This window comes from Eptatretus burgeri, chromosome 7, assembly GCF_056783735.1.
Source record: "Eptatretus burgeri isolate ZD-2024b chromosome 7, Ebu_testis_v1, whole genome shotgun sequence".
NCBI classification, from domain to species: domain Eukaryota; kingdom Metazoa; phylum Chordata; class Myxini; order Myxiniformes; family Myxinidae; genus Eptatretus; species Eptatretus burgeri.
This window is the reverse complement of record NC_140967.1, coordinates 64,295,174-64,307,506: the sequence shown is the minus strand read 5'-3', so window position 1 is coordinate 64,307,506 and position 12,333 is coordinate 64,295,174. Positions and strand designations below refer to the sequence as shown.

Genomic DNA, 12,333 nt, shown 5'->3' with positions numbered 1-12,333 from the left:
ATACTGTTAGAGCCTATTTACGTCGGGGTTGCATACCTGAAATATTGCAATAATGTAAATCAAATAAATTTTGATCAAAATGGAATAAATGGGGTGTGTGTGAGGGGGGGGGGGGTATGGGGAGTAATGCATTAATCACATTGCCACTTCACCTATTATATTTCTTTTTTTACCTATGATATTATCCTTTTTTGGTTAATGACAGTTAGATTAAAATACACAGAAATAAAACGAATAAATAATTACCAGACATATTTGAATAAAATTAAAGAACATGTTTTAGAGTTTGAATTTTTCTTCCCTTGGACACCTCTTCCAAAAGCAGTCGAACCTACTGCAACTTGCAATGAACGTCGGCATTTTTATAGATGGTACGCACCATAGTCGGAGGCCAACTTATGAACTCAGCAACATCAACCACATGTTTACCAGCATCCATTCAACGAATAACATCTAATTTCACTTCCAAGGTAACACTTTTACACTGCCTCTTAGCCAATCTACAGTACAGTGCATTTATTTAGGCACGGTGCTCAGTAGTTAGTGTACAGATTAGGTGTTGGAGAAGTCTGAGTTGACGGATACAAGAAAGGACAGCGACGGTCAGTGGCTAAAGTGTGGATTGAGGTGACGCAAATCAGGTAGTGTTATTACCTCCACCTATTGAAGGTGGATGGAGGTTATGTTTTCACCCCTGTCTGTTTGTCTGTGAACAGGGCATCTCAAAAAGTTGTGGACCGATTCAGATGAAATTTGGTGGCGAGGTTAGGTGTTGTGGAAACTGGATTGTTTGATAATGAATTTATAATTTGAATTTATAATGAATTTATAGTTTGAATTTATAATGAATATACAGCTTGAATTTATAATGATGTAAAAATGCAAAATTAACTTAATTTAGTGCTTTGATAAATAATTTAATAAATAAATGCTGGGAAAACTAGGAGAGGGCAGAATACACACATTCCTCTGTAGTCGTAAACAACCTTGCAAAACCTTATCGATCTGATGACCATCTGAACCAGCAATATCTCCCCCCCTCCCCCTCCCCCGACACCCTTTCCTGGGACGATAAGCAAGCTCCAAAACAGACCAATTATCCTTCTATGTTGCAATTTTAAAGTTCACAAAGTTCCATCTGTTATCCAGACACACCCTGGTAAAACTGTATATATATATATATATATATATATATATATATATATATATATATATATATATATATATATATATATATATATATATATATATATATATATATATATATATATATATATATATATATATATATATATATATATATATATATATATATATATATATATATATATATATATAATATTATATATATATATATATATATATATATATATATATATATATATATATATATATATATATATATACACTCAATATTCTTTGTAAAATTAAGTCTTCAGCTTGCAACGATGTAGCAGGCTGGGGTCTTTCTTCTGTATACAGGAGTGTCTTTTATTTTCCTGAATAAACAGCTTGTATTGAACTAAAGTTTTTCTGTCTTAAGGTAGCTAGAAATTGCTCTCACAGAATTGGCGATGAGGATGGGTTCGACAGCCTCCATCCGAGGAGAGGGGCTTCTACCTGGTGATGAGTGAACACTGATGAAGCCAAAAGTGAGAGATCTCTGCTGGAGCACCTGTTTCTACCAGGCAGACTACCCACCTCTCCATGGAAGTTGCGCAGTCCCGAACCAGCGATTAAAAAAGGTAAGGATATGTACAAAGCTGTTTGTTGAATAAAATAAAAGACTTTAGGGGTTTTCGTCAGGGTTCGGGGCTGGCGTCAACCATTAAGGAGATATTAAAGGAAATAAGGGGTTTTATTCCTTTAAGACATAATAAAATATGGTATTTTTGAGAAAAATCTGGTAAGTTTTGAGAAAAATGTGGCATGTTTTGAAAAGAGCGCCGAGTCAAAGTGGAGGGCGGCAGGCATTGCGTAGACGAGTTTGCCAAGTTATGTTAAACAGCGGGAGGCACTGCGTATTGGATTGGAGTCGCCGAGTCATGAAGAGGGCGAAGAGGTGCAAGGAGGGCCATAAGGGCAAGTAACGGGGGCACTGTGTTGCCAAAGGTTGCGAAAGCCAGGGGCCAAGGGTTTTAAAGAAATCGCTGTAAATAAAGAGGAGCGCTGACGAGTGCTCGGAGCGATTTAGAAGTATGGTTATGGGGAATGAGCATCGAAAAGCATGGGATGTCAATTTGCTCACTCCTAGCGGGTCAAATGCCAGGTATATGAATGAGACCTTTTGATCGAGAACTTCAAAAGATGTGAAGTTGTGGACAGACAGAATAGAAAAAGCAAAGACTTCACCGAGACAGAATGGAAAACTTGAGAAGGGAATTAACAGAGAGAGAGAGAAAAAAAACGACTCCATTGGAAAATCTGTGGCAGGTGGGCCGAAGAGAGGCTTGAGAGGAGCAGACGAAGAGCGCAAGCATAAATGGGAGTATAAAAGACGCACAAGCTACCCTTAAAAAAGCACAGAAGTACAGAAAATGTTACCGGAGACAGCTCTCCTCCCTCCGCAGGAAATATTCAGATAACAGCGCCAGTAGCGAGAGCGAGAGTAGAGAACAAAAGCGAATACGACCTTTATCCATACAAGACAGAAGAAATGCCAGGGGCCAAGGGTTTTTTTAAGGAGTAGAGAACATTTAAAGAGTAGAGAACAAAAGCGAATGCGACCTTTAATCCATACAAGACAGCAGGAATCCATACAAGACAGAAGAAATGGAGATGTGAAAAATAATTGGGGATAATAAACCAGCTGAGAAAGCATGTCCGATGAAGGAACAAAGGATGTTAAACCAGTCACGAATTAACATCAGAATTATTTAATTAATCACCTTTGGGAACAAAAATGATTTCGTGTGAGGTGTTTATATTGAGTCAATGTTCTGAAATAATTTGCATACAACGTTTCAGTTCATGTGGGAACGTGTGTGTCGAACACATACACAGTTGTATTGTGGTTACAAGCGTGAGATAATTAAAATGAAATCTACACAAAGCTCGAGTGTGGAGCAAGGGTGCACGGTTTCTGGCTGGTTATGCAAAGTCGGTTGCAAGCACAGCTGATCTTCAGATCTCGCATGAACGCGTGAGGTCATCGTGCTGGATGCAGTGGAGAGATTGTTGAATAATAAGATCCTATTTAAAGATAATATTGGTTCACGAGTCAGTAACTGACCACTATATGCGTTATTGGTGTGTGTCTGTCTGTCTGTCTGTCTGTCTGTCTGTCTGTCTGTCTGTCTGTCCCGAGCATAGCTCCGTGGGTTTTGATCCAATCCTGATAAAATTTGGGTGTGAAGTTTATATCATGATGTAGTTGTGTTTTCCTGAAAATGGGCATGATGTGCCCACGCCCAAAAAACATGTGTTTTCAGGGGGTAGCCGGTTTCAAGTTACATTTTCTCCAAGGGGGTTTGTCGAATCTGGCAGGGGTTTCAGTATTTGGTTAGCCCAATGGCACCTACATAGCCCCACGGAGCTCGATTTTTCATTTTCGTCCCAAGGTCAAGGTCACAAGGTCACAAACTTAGAAAATTGCGAATTTTGACATAAAAATCATATGACCGCCCAAACTTTGAGAGCTCGGATGACAATATTTTTTATGCATAATCTTGAGGTCATTCCCCACCTAAAGTCTTGAAACCATTTTGCTCTATCTCGAACACCTTGCCCGTGGCACCCCTTCAAGTTTGTTTTTACGCTGATTTCATCAAAGTATGGATAATAATTAATCCGAGGAGTGCGAAATACCATATAGCCTATATGATATTATATTGTTCCTGGAATGTTCCAGAGGATGTTTTGCACCAAAGGTCATATTCTTGACCTTTGACCTTTAAAGTTCACAAAGGTCAAATTTTCAAAGTTGTGCGAATCGAACCGGGTTTTCGACCTTTTTCGACGAACTAACTCCAATAAGCTATCGCACATATCCTGTTTCCTTATTTTAATGTCCACAACATTGTTTTGTGACCTTTAAAGGTTATGCAAAGGTCAAATTTTGAAAGTTGTTGAACGAAACCGGGTTTTTGACATTTTTCAGCTAATAACCCGTCACTCGTACCACATCATGTTGATCATTTTTATAACTTGGTCAAAAATTATCACATTGTCTCATCCTTTACTTCTGAAACAATCGACATCGTCAAATACCGCTCGTGAACCATCGTCGTCTCCAGACTTGTATAGTTTTTAGTTTGGTTTCGAGAAAAGAGAAAAAATGAATTTCCATCCCAAATGGAGAGATGTAACAGCTGTTTGCATGCACTGAAGAAAATACCCTGCTGTGAAGTGGAGGAATTTGCCTGTTTGCTGGGTTGTGTGTGAGATTTGGCTGATAAGGGGGGGGGGAAGGGTGGGGGCAGCTTGTCTTTGAAATACTGGAGAAACTGGTTGTAAGAAAAAAATTTTTTGTAAAACTGAATGAAATAAGGAAATTAACGTTTGTTGAAAAAATTAATGAAGCTCGAAGAATTGTTAGATTTTTGTTTGTTGATCGCAAAGTCCACTCTGATCAACATGTAAAAACGACAATTCTTTGAGCATAACAAAGCTATTATGGTATCGATGTGAATAGGTGGTTGCATCACTGGCAAGTTTGGTTGCTGGTTTGGTTGTGGCAGTTTGTAGTTGGATGATGTCTAAAATTGATTGGAAATTGATTGATGCCTTGTTGAATATTGTGGTACCTCGTGTGCTGGTTAGCACAAAAGGAGTAGAAAGATTTAAAGTTGATGGTAAGTGTTATGGATTCGAAACGTGGCACTGAGTGAGCCGACCATGCAGATGTGACGGAGGGCACCGCATGTTGGAGCATGCAGGTACAGGTCACTCGTTATCTGAATGACTGCAGGCAGATACAAGAAGGTAAGTATGTGCGTGTAGGAAGATGCCAGCAGGTGAGAACACTGTGTTTGTTATACAGGGTGGGTTAAAATGGTGAATTATCCCAAGCCCACCACCCTAACCATTAAGCCAACACCAGGCATGGTACGATGTGAAAACACAAATTTGCAGACATAATATATAAATGGACATCATTGCTCATGCTGTTATATTCACAAACAGGCGAGGCTTCAACGTACGTTCCGCCTCTCGGATGGACGTTGATTGGATGCCCCATCTGCTAGCATTGGTTTATGAGCATTAAAGATCTCACGATGTCCTTTGGAAAGAGTGGGCAAGTTATCGCAAGCATGATGCAGAGTGCGACATACCGGTGATCCGAGGTTGAGGTCAATCATGTGTGTTTTAATGAGTTTGTTTAAAGGAATTTTTACCATGGTATCTCAAACTGCACTGTTTGAACTTGTGTGTTTCATGTCAGAATTCCTTTGGCCTTGTGGAGGTGATTGTTCAAGTCAGGTCTATTGATCAACATTCAACATTTATGATCTGCCACAGGGCTTTGCAGATAGCCCTACGTTGTTCTCGCGAGCACTCCACAAGGATTTGAATGACATAGTGCTTACTGAAGGGTCTACCTTGGTACAGTATGCAGATGATTTGCTGATTTGCTCAACATCAAAGGATAATGGCAAAAAGACACCTTAACCCTTTTAAAGAGCGCAAGCTGCCAAAGGCCATAAAGTGCCAAAGGCCAAATTACAACTGTGCAAAACCCAGGGAACACACCTAGGGCATGTATTGAGTGGAACCTCAAGAACATTGCAAATGACAGGGTGCAGGCTATTCTGAACGCTCTGAAGCCCAGAACAAAGAAAGAAATTAGATGTTTCTTGAAGGTGGCTGGATATTGTAGACAATGGGTATCTGTTCTGTGTCGGAGTGGCGATCTGTGTCCAGGATAGTGTCCAATAGCCAAGGAGTCTGCTTTGGTAGCACCAAACACACTGCACAGAGTATGATCCCAATGGATGGATGGCTGGTACCTGATTATGCAGTACTGGTTGGACCACTGTTCAACATGATGCTGGACAATGCACCGGAGCCGGTGGAGTGGACACAACAGGCAGAAGAAAACTTTGGCAAGATCAAAACAGCTGTCAACGACACCAGCCTTGGGTTTATGAGGAAAGGGCGCCAACTACTGATGACATTGCAGCACTATAGGAGGCAACTGAGGAAAGTGAAAGAGTCAAGTGGGAGAAAACACACTGATGAGCCAAAACATTATGACCACCTGCCTAATATGTGCCACCAAAACAGTGCAGACCCGCCGAGGCATGGACTCTACAAGACCCTTGAAAGTGTCCTGTGGTATCTGGCACTAAAACATTAGCAGCAGATCCTTCAAGTCCTGTCAGTTGCGAGGTGGAGCCGCCGTGGATCAGACTTATCGGTCCAGCACATCCCACAGATGCTCAATCGGATTAAGATCTGAAGAATTTGGAGGCCAGGGCAACACCGAGAACACTTCATTATGTTCCTTAAACCATTCCCGAACAACATATATATATATATATATATATATATATATATATATATATATATATATATATATATATATATATATATATATATTGCATCATTTGCGAAAAATTATTCTGCCTATTGTGTCTATTGATTTTTAAGTGTACATTTTTCATATAACCATCATCGAATTAAGTTATAAATGGGCTAATCTCAGTTTTTGCATATTATCCAGTAAGCATGGCGACTGAAGATCGAAAGGAGTTCCGAAAATACTGTTGCGATCCGTTCAGCTGCCATAAAACTAAACAACGAAAAGATCTTCGCAATGTGTCAAATGATATGTTGATGAAATTTTCTTCAAAGGTGAAAAAAGATGACAGACTTTGTACTTCATGCAGAAAAAACTCTCAGTTGTCACCAGAGCGTATTGAAGAATCATCTTTGACCAGTTCAAAATTATCATCAGAAGGTACTATCGAAGGCATTGCAGAATCTATTTCGACAGATGAGAACGAGGAGGTTTTTGAGCAAGAAGCAGAAGTTGACCTTTAAACCAGTCGTTATCGATAATAGGCGAAAGCCCATTCGACAAACGAAAGGTGGAAAGAAACCCAGGGTACGTTCCTGAAAAGCGAAGTAAAGTGGAAGATTCTGTGCGAAAGAAATTAGAACTAGTTGCTGGATCAGGCACTGCGGAGAAAACACAAAATACAGCGTCAAAATGTGATGAAAACTGCATGCCAGATGTGATCAAAAGCCTGAGAGAAAAATACGTTGTTTCGAGCCGTTCAGAGCAAATACGTATACTGACAATATTTGCTAGGAATATGAGCATGAGAGGGATGATGAGTGGATTCAGTTGCTCCCAAAGAATGGCTGTGCAAGCCAAAAATTTAGAGAAAGAAAATGGAATGCTATCGTCTCCAAATCCCAAACAGGGTAAAATATTGCCTGACTAAGTGAAATCCACCGTAACCGAATTTTACCGAAGTGATGAAGTCAGCCGAATAATGCTGGGAAAAAAGGACTGTGTGGTGGTCAGGAATGAACATGGAAAAGACAAAATTCAAAAGCGCCTGGTACTAAACAATCTCAAGGAACTGTTTCAGAAGTTCAAAGAGAAGTACCCTGGTTTGAAAGTTGGATTCGTGAAGTTCGCCATGCTCCGTCCCTCGGAGTGTGTCCTGGCCGGTTCAGGCGGTACACACAGTGCATGTGTATGTACGATACATCAAAATGTGAAACTCATGATGTTTGGTTCCAAAATGCCACAGATAGCCAAACTTCCTCGCTATCATCATGTGATAGCACACATAGTTTGTAACCCAGCACAATCGGCATGTTATTTCAGAACTTGTGAAAGTTGCCCATCAATTGAAGACTTCAAAACCGAGCTACTGAGTGCTTTTGAACTAGAGGATATTGATGAAATTCAGTTTAAACGGTGGACATCCACCGACAGATCTGAACTGAGCTCCATGGTCCTGCCTTTGGAAGAATTCATTCATCAATTTTGTGAATGCGCGGTGGAATTAGTGAGACACGACTTCATTGCCAAGGCCCAATCTCAGTTTCTGAAAAATAAGAAAGACGAAATCGATGAAGGAGAATTTGTCATTATTGGAGACTTCTCAGAGAACTATTCGTTTGTCGTACAGGATGCGGCCCAAGGATTCCATTGGAACTGCTTTCAAGCGACAATTCACCCCTGGGTTTACTATTTCAAATCGGACAATGTACTGTTAGATCCTCGGTCAATCGGGATCCTAGGTATATAAAATATGTACTCTTAGAATGTGAGTATGTCTACAAAATATGTCCTATTAGAATGTGAGTACGTCTTTAAAATACGTACTAGAAAACCACACAAAACAAGACCGGGCAAGGATATGCAATCTTTGATTGCTTGTTCTAGTTACCAAGAGAGGCAAGTTATCACCGGCATTCCTCCCAAATTACAAATTGCTGCCCTGACTAACTGCTGGGAAGCAATGGCAAACCACCCAGTATCAGCATTGCAAAGCAGCTATGGACCTGCCTTCAGGCAGAGAACACAATCAATTAATTGGGTCGCCGAAATAGGTGACCCTTATTGTCAGTAATTCTGTCTGTTTGTTATCTTGCCAAAACGAAGTTTTTGCAAGATATGTTAGTCAGCTTGTATGTTTTTTTTTTGTTTGTTTGTTTGTTTGTAATCACGTATAAAAAATTCTGCAGAGCACAGTTATCATTGGAAATTTTTGTAACTTCGCATATCAGAGGCCTATAGAGGTCCCTTTCAGTGCACAAAATTTTGAAGGTCAAGGTCAAAGGTCAAGATCACTTTGTCGCAAATCAGGGGAGTCGACGAAACCCTTATTTTTTGAGTAATTTTGATCGGATCGTCTTCAAACTTCATGGGAATATAGTTCATGGTCTGGCGCTCAGCTGATTAATTTTTGGTGGCGATTAGCCTTGACCTTCATGGTTAACGCCTCAGGTCAAACATATTTGACCCCAAGGTCAAATTTTCAAGTTTTAGGAACCATATCGTGTAGTACCTCAAATTGAACACCTCGATGAGTGCTTTCTAGATATGTCAAGCTTGAGACATTATGACGTCATTTGGTGACGTTATGAGGCAAAAGCATATTTTTCATGGTTACTCTGTAGAACGATTCTCATCGGAATCTCTCGTAGGCAGATATTCCTCAAGGAGTCGCTCCTGGTGGATAGCAGCTCTGTTCACCTCAGTGTGACCTTAAAGAAGTCACACGTGGTCACCTTTTGGCAAGATACGGGTCACCCTGCGGGTGGCATTGGTTTATTTTTTGGATGTTTGTTCGTTTGTCATCAGCACAATTGGTCGTAAACGTGGGCCGATTTTGACCAAACTCGGGTGGTAGGTACATCTTATGACCTGGTGCTTTGGAAATTGTGATGGTTGCTAGGGACGCTTTGGTTCACAGCAACAACCGAAAAACCTTCAAAATGGGTACCATTCACGCAAAATCAATTCCGAAAGCCATTATCCCACGTAGGGTTATGAAATTTCGCACGAATGATCTGCAGGTGATGCTCTATCAAATATATTCCGGTTTTCGTGATATATGGAATACTTTACCCGCAGTGCCCCCTACAATTAGGGTATGCGCAAAAATTGGCGAAAATTGAAGGCCCCCGAGCGACCAGGTGAGTACATCGATACAAATGAAACTTTGCAGGTTCATGGTACTCAAAGAGTACTACAACTTTGCCTCAGGACATATTGACCGATTTCGCTTCAGTCAGGGGTCAAAGGTCAATTAGTGCAAAAATCGATAATATGCGAGAGCTGGAGGTGCCTTTGCGCCAAATGCTACTCCTCCTAGGATTATGGTCGGATGGTCATGAAAATTCACACTAATCGTCTGGAATACATTGTGCACAAACGATCGAGCCGGATTTTCGATTTGGATCTTTGCTCACCTACAGCACCCCCTCGAACTTTGGGGATTTCCGATTTCAAACCGCATTTTCGGTACTTTTCATTCAAATGGATACCGAGTAGTTATCAGTAGATGGAACTGGATGAGATTTGATGTGCATAATCTTAAGGTGATTCCCTATCTGCTATATGACATCCATTTTGCTCTATATCTTAGAGTTTCCATGCTCGGCGACCCATCGCCGCCTACCGGCTTGGCAGTCTTCTTAAGCTCTTTTTTCACTCACAATTGTTAGATGGTGTGTGCATCTGGCGTGGATGGTGTGCGCATCTGGCATGGATGGTGTGCGCATCTGGCATGGATGGTGTGCGCATCTGGCATGGATGGTGTGCGCATCTGGCATGGATGGCGTGCGCATCTGGCGTGGATGGCGTGCGCATCTGGCGTGGATGGCGTGCGCATCTGGCGTGGACGGTGTGCACATCTGGCGTGGATGGTGTGCACATCTGGCGTGGACGGTGTGCACATCTGGTGTGGATGGCGTGTGCATGTCGTGCGCATCTGACGTGCACATCTGGCATGGATGGCGTGTGCATCTGGCGTGGACGGCTTGCACATCTGGCGTGGACGGCGTGCGCATCTGGCGTCGACGGCGTGCGCATCTGGCGTGGACGGTGTGCACATCTGGCGTGGATGGCGTGTGCATGGCGTGCGCATCTGATGTGCGCATCTGGCGTGGATGGCGTGCGCATCTGGCGTGGATGGCGTGCGCATCTGGCGTGGATGGCGTGCGGATCTGGCGTGGACGGTGTGCACATCTGGTGTGGATGGCATGTGCATGGCGTGCGCATCTGACGTGCGCATCTGGCGTGGATGGCATGCGCATCTGGCGTCGACGGCGTGCGCATCTGGCGTGGACGGCGTGCGCATCTGGCGTGGACGGCGTGCGCATCTGGCGTGGACGGCGTGCGCATCTGGCGTCGACGGCGTGCGCATCTGGCGTGGACGGCGTGCGCATCTGGCGTGGACGGCGTGCGCATCTGGCGTGGACGGCGTGCGCATCTGGCGTGGACGGCGTGCGCATCTGGCGTGGACGGCGTGCGCATCTGGCGTGGACGGTGTGCACATCTGGCGTGGACGGTGTGCACATCTGGCGTGGATGGTGTTCCTCTATTTCTCTCCTTCACTTTCCTTCTTCCACGTGTTTTTGACATTCCTGTATTCTGCCACTACCTGTCGGTGTTTATTTGGCCCACTCGTTCGCTGCACCTCGAATCAGCCACTCATCAGTGTGAACTGTGAACCTTAACTCACTCACTACATTTCATTTTGCTGCCGTTGATGCGATTTGTTTGAAGGTTAAATCCATTTTAACTGACTGTGTGCTTGTTCTGACGTATTGGAAGAGCGAAAATAAAACATTAAGTACTAAAATCTTGTTGTTGTTGTTGTTTTATTGCCGCAGAGGCATCTTGATTAGAAAACGGACGCATTGCGCTTCATGCACATCGTGCACAGGTTCGTGGGGGGGGGGGGGGTAATGTTCCATGACCAATCAGCTCGCTATCGCCTCCCAAGCCAAGCTGTTCCTTCATCGTTTCCTGGAATGCTTGCTTGAGTGCTTAAGCCGCTTGGCGAGCACTCCATAAGCTGATTGGTAATGGAACACACCGTACTGCAAGGTATCAACGGGACACGTGTCTGAACGTATAGATTGAAATACACCGCACAGAACAACAAACTATATTATTATTACTATTACTACTAAACCTCGATCTTTTCGTTTACAAAGTTATCAAGTTATCCGCAACTTGAAAGAAAAGCCATCACCGTCTCAGCCGAATGCGATATTTATACAAAAAGGTGATTAAAGTGACAATTGAAGCGATATTTGATTAACGTCAGGAATAAAATAAATAAAAGAACTTACGTTTTGAAAACGTTTCCGTTTGATTACTCCGTTGGGAACAGCAAAATAAGGGGAACCTCCATGTGGTGTGGTGTGGTGGTGTAAAACCTGCACTTCTTCCTGGATTATTTGTGATACATCTTCCTCACGTGCATTTTCATTGCTTCCTCTTTTCATTATTTTCTCACTTCTTATTCTTCTTATCTTTATCCCACTTCTTGATGTTGTGGGTTTTTTGTTTTCTGTTGTTGCGGTTTAAAAAAATTAAAAGTAAAACAGATCTACGAAACTCTACTAGCTCTACCTTATGTATCTCTTGCCAAACGTTTTTTTTTTTGTGTAGACATAGTCAAGGCTCGTGGAAGAGCTTGTACAAGTATACTTAACGGATCAGGATGCAACAGGACAAAAAGAACAGTAGAGAGAGAGAGGGGGGGAAACACAGCAGAGTTGATCAGGCCAAGACAGAGACACATTTGGGCAAACAATGGGTGTGGCAGGAGCTGAGGATGCATGGGATGGACAAAATGGATACATTAGGAAACTCAAGAGGGAAAAACTGGGAAATTGGAAGGAGGTGGTATG

General features: G+C 42.4%; 1 protein-coding gene across 2 annotated transcripts in view; it reads right to left on the bottom strand.

The window, feature by feature from the left end:
• The window catches only part of RNASET2 (ribonuclease T2), a 53,729-nt gene extending 41,820 nt beyond the window's left edge, over window positions 1–11,909 (bottom strand). Inside the window, exon 1 of one of the 2 annotated variants that reach the window (XM_085888834.1) lies at window positions 11,770–11,909. The gene's annotated coding sequence lies outside the window, so the exon portion shown is untranslated. The remainder of the gene's footprint in view (window positions 1–11,769) is intronic. The other variant, XM_085888835.1, reaches the window with a different exon arrangement.
• Window positions 11,910–12,333: the final 424 nt, after the last annotated feature.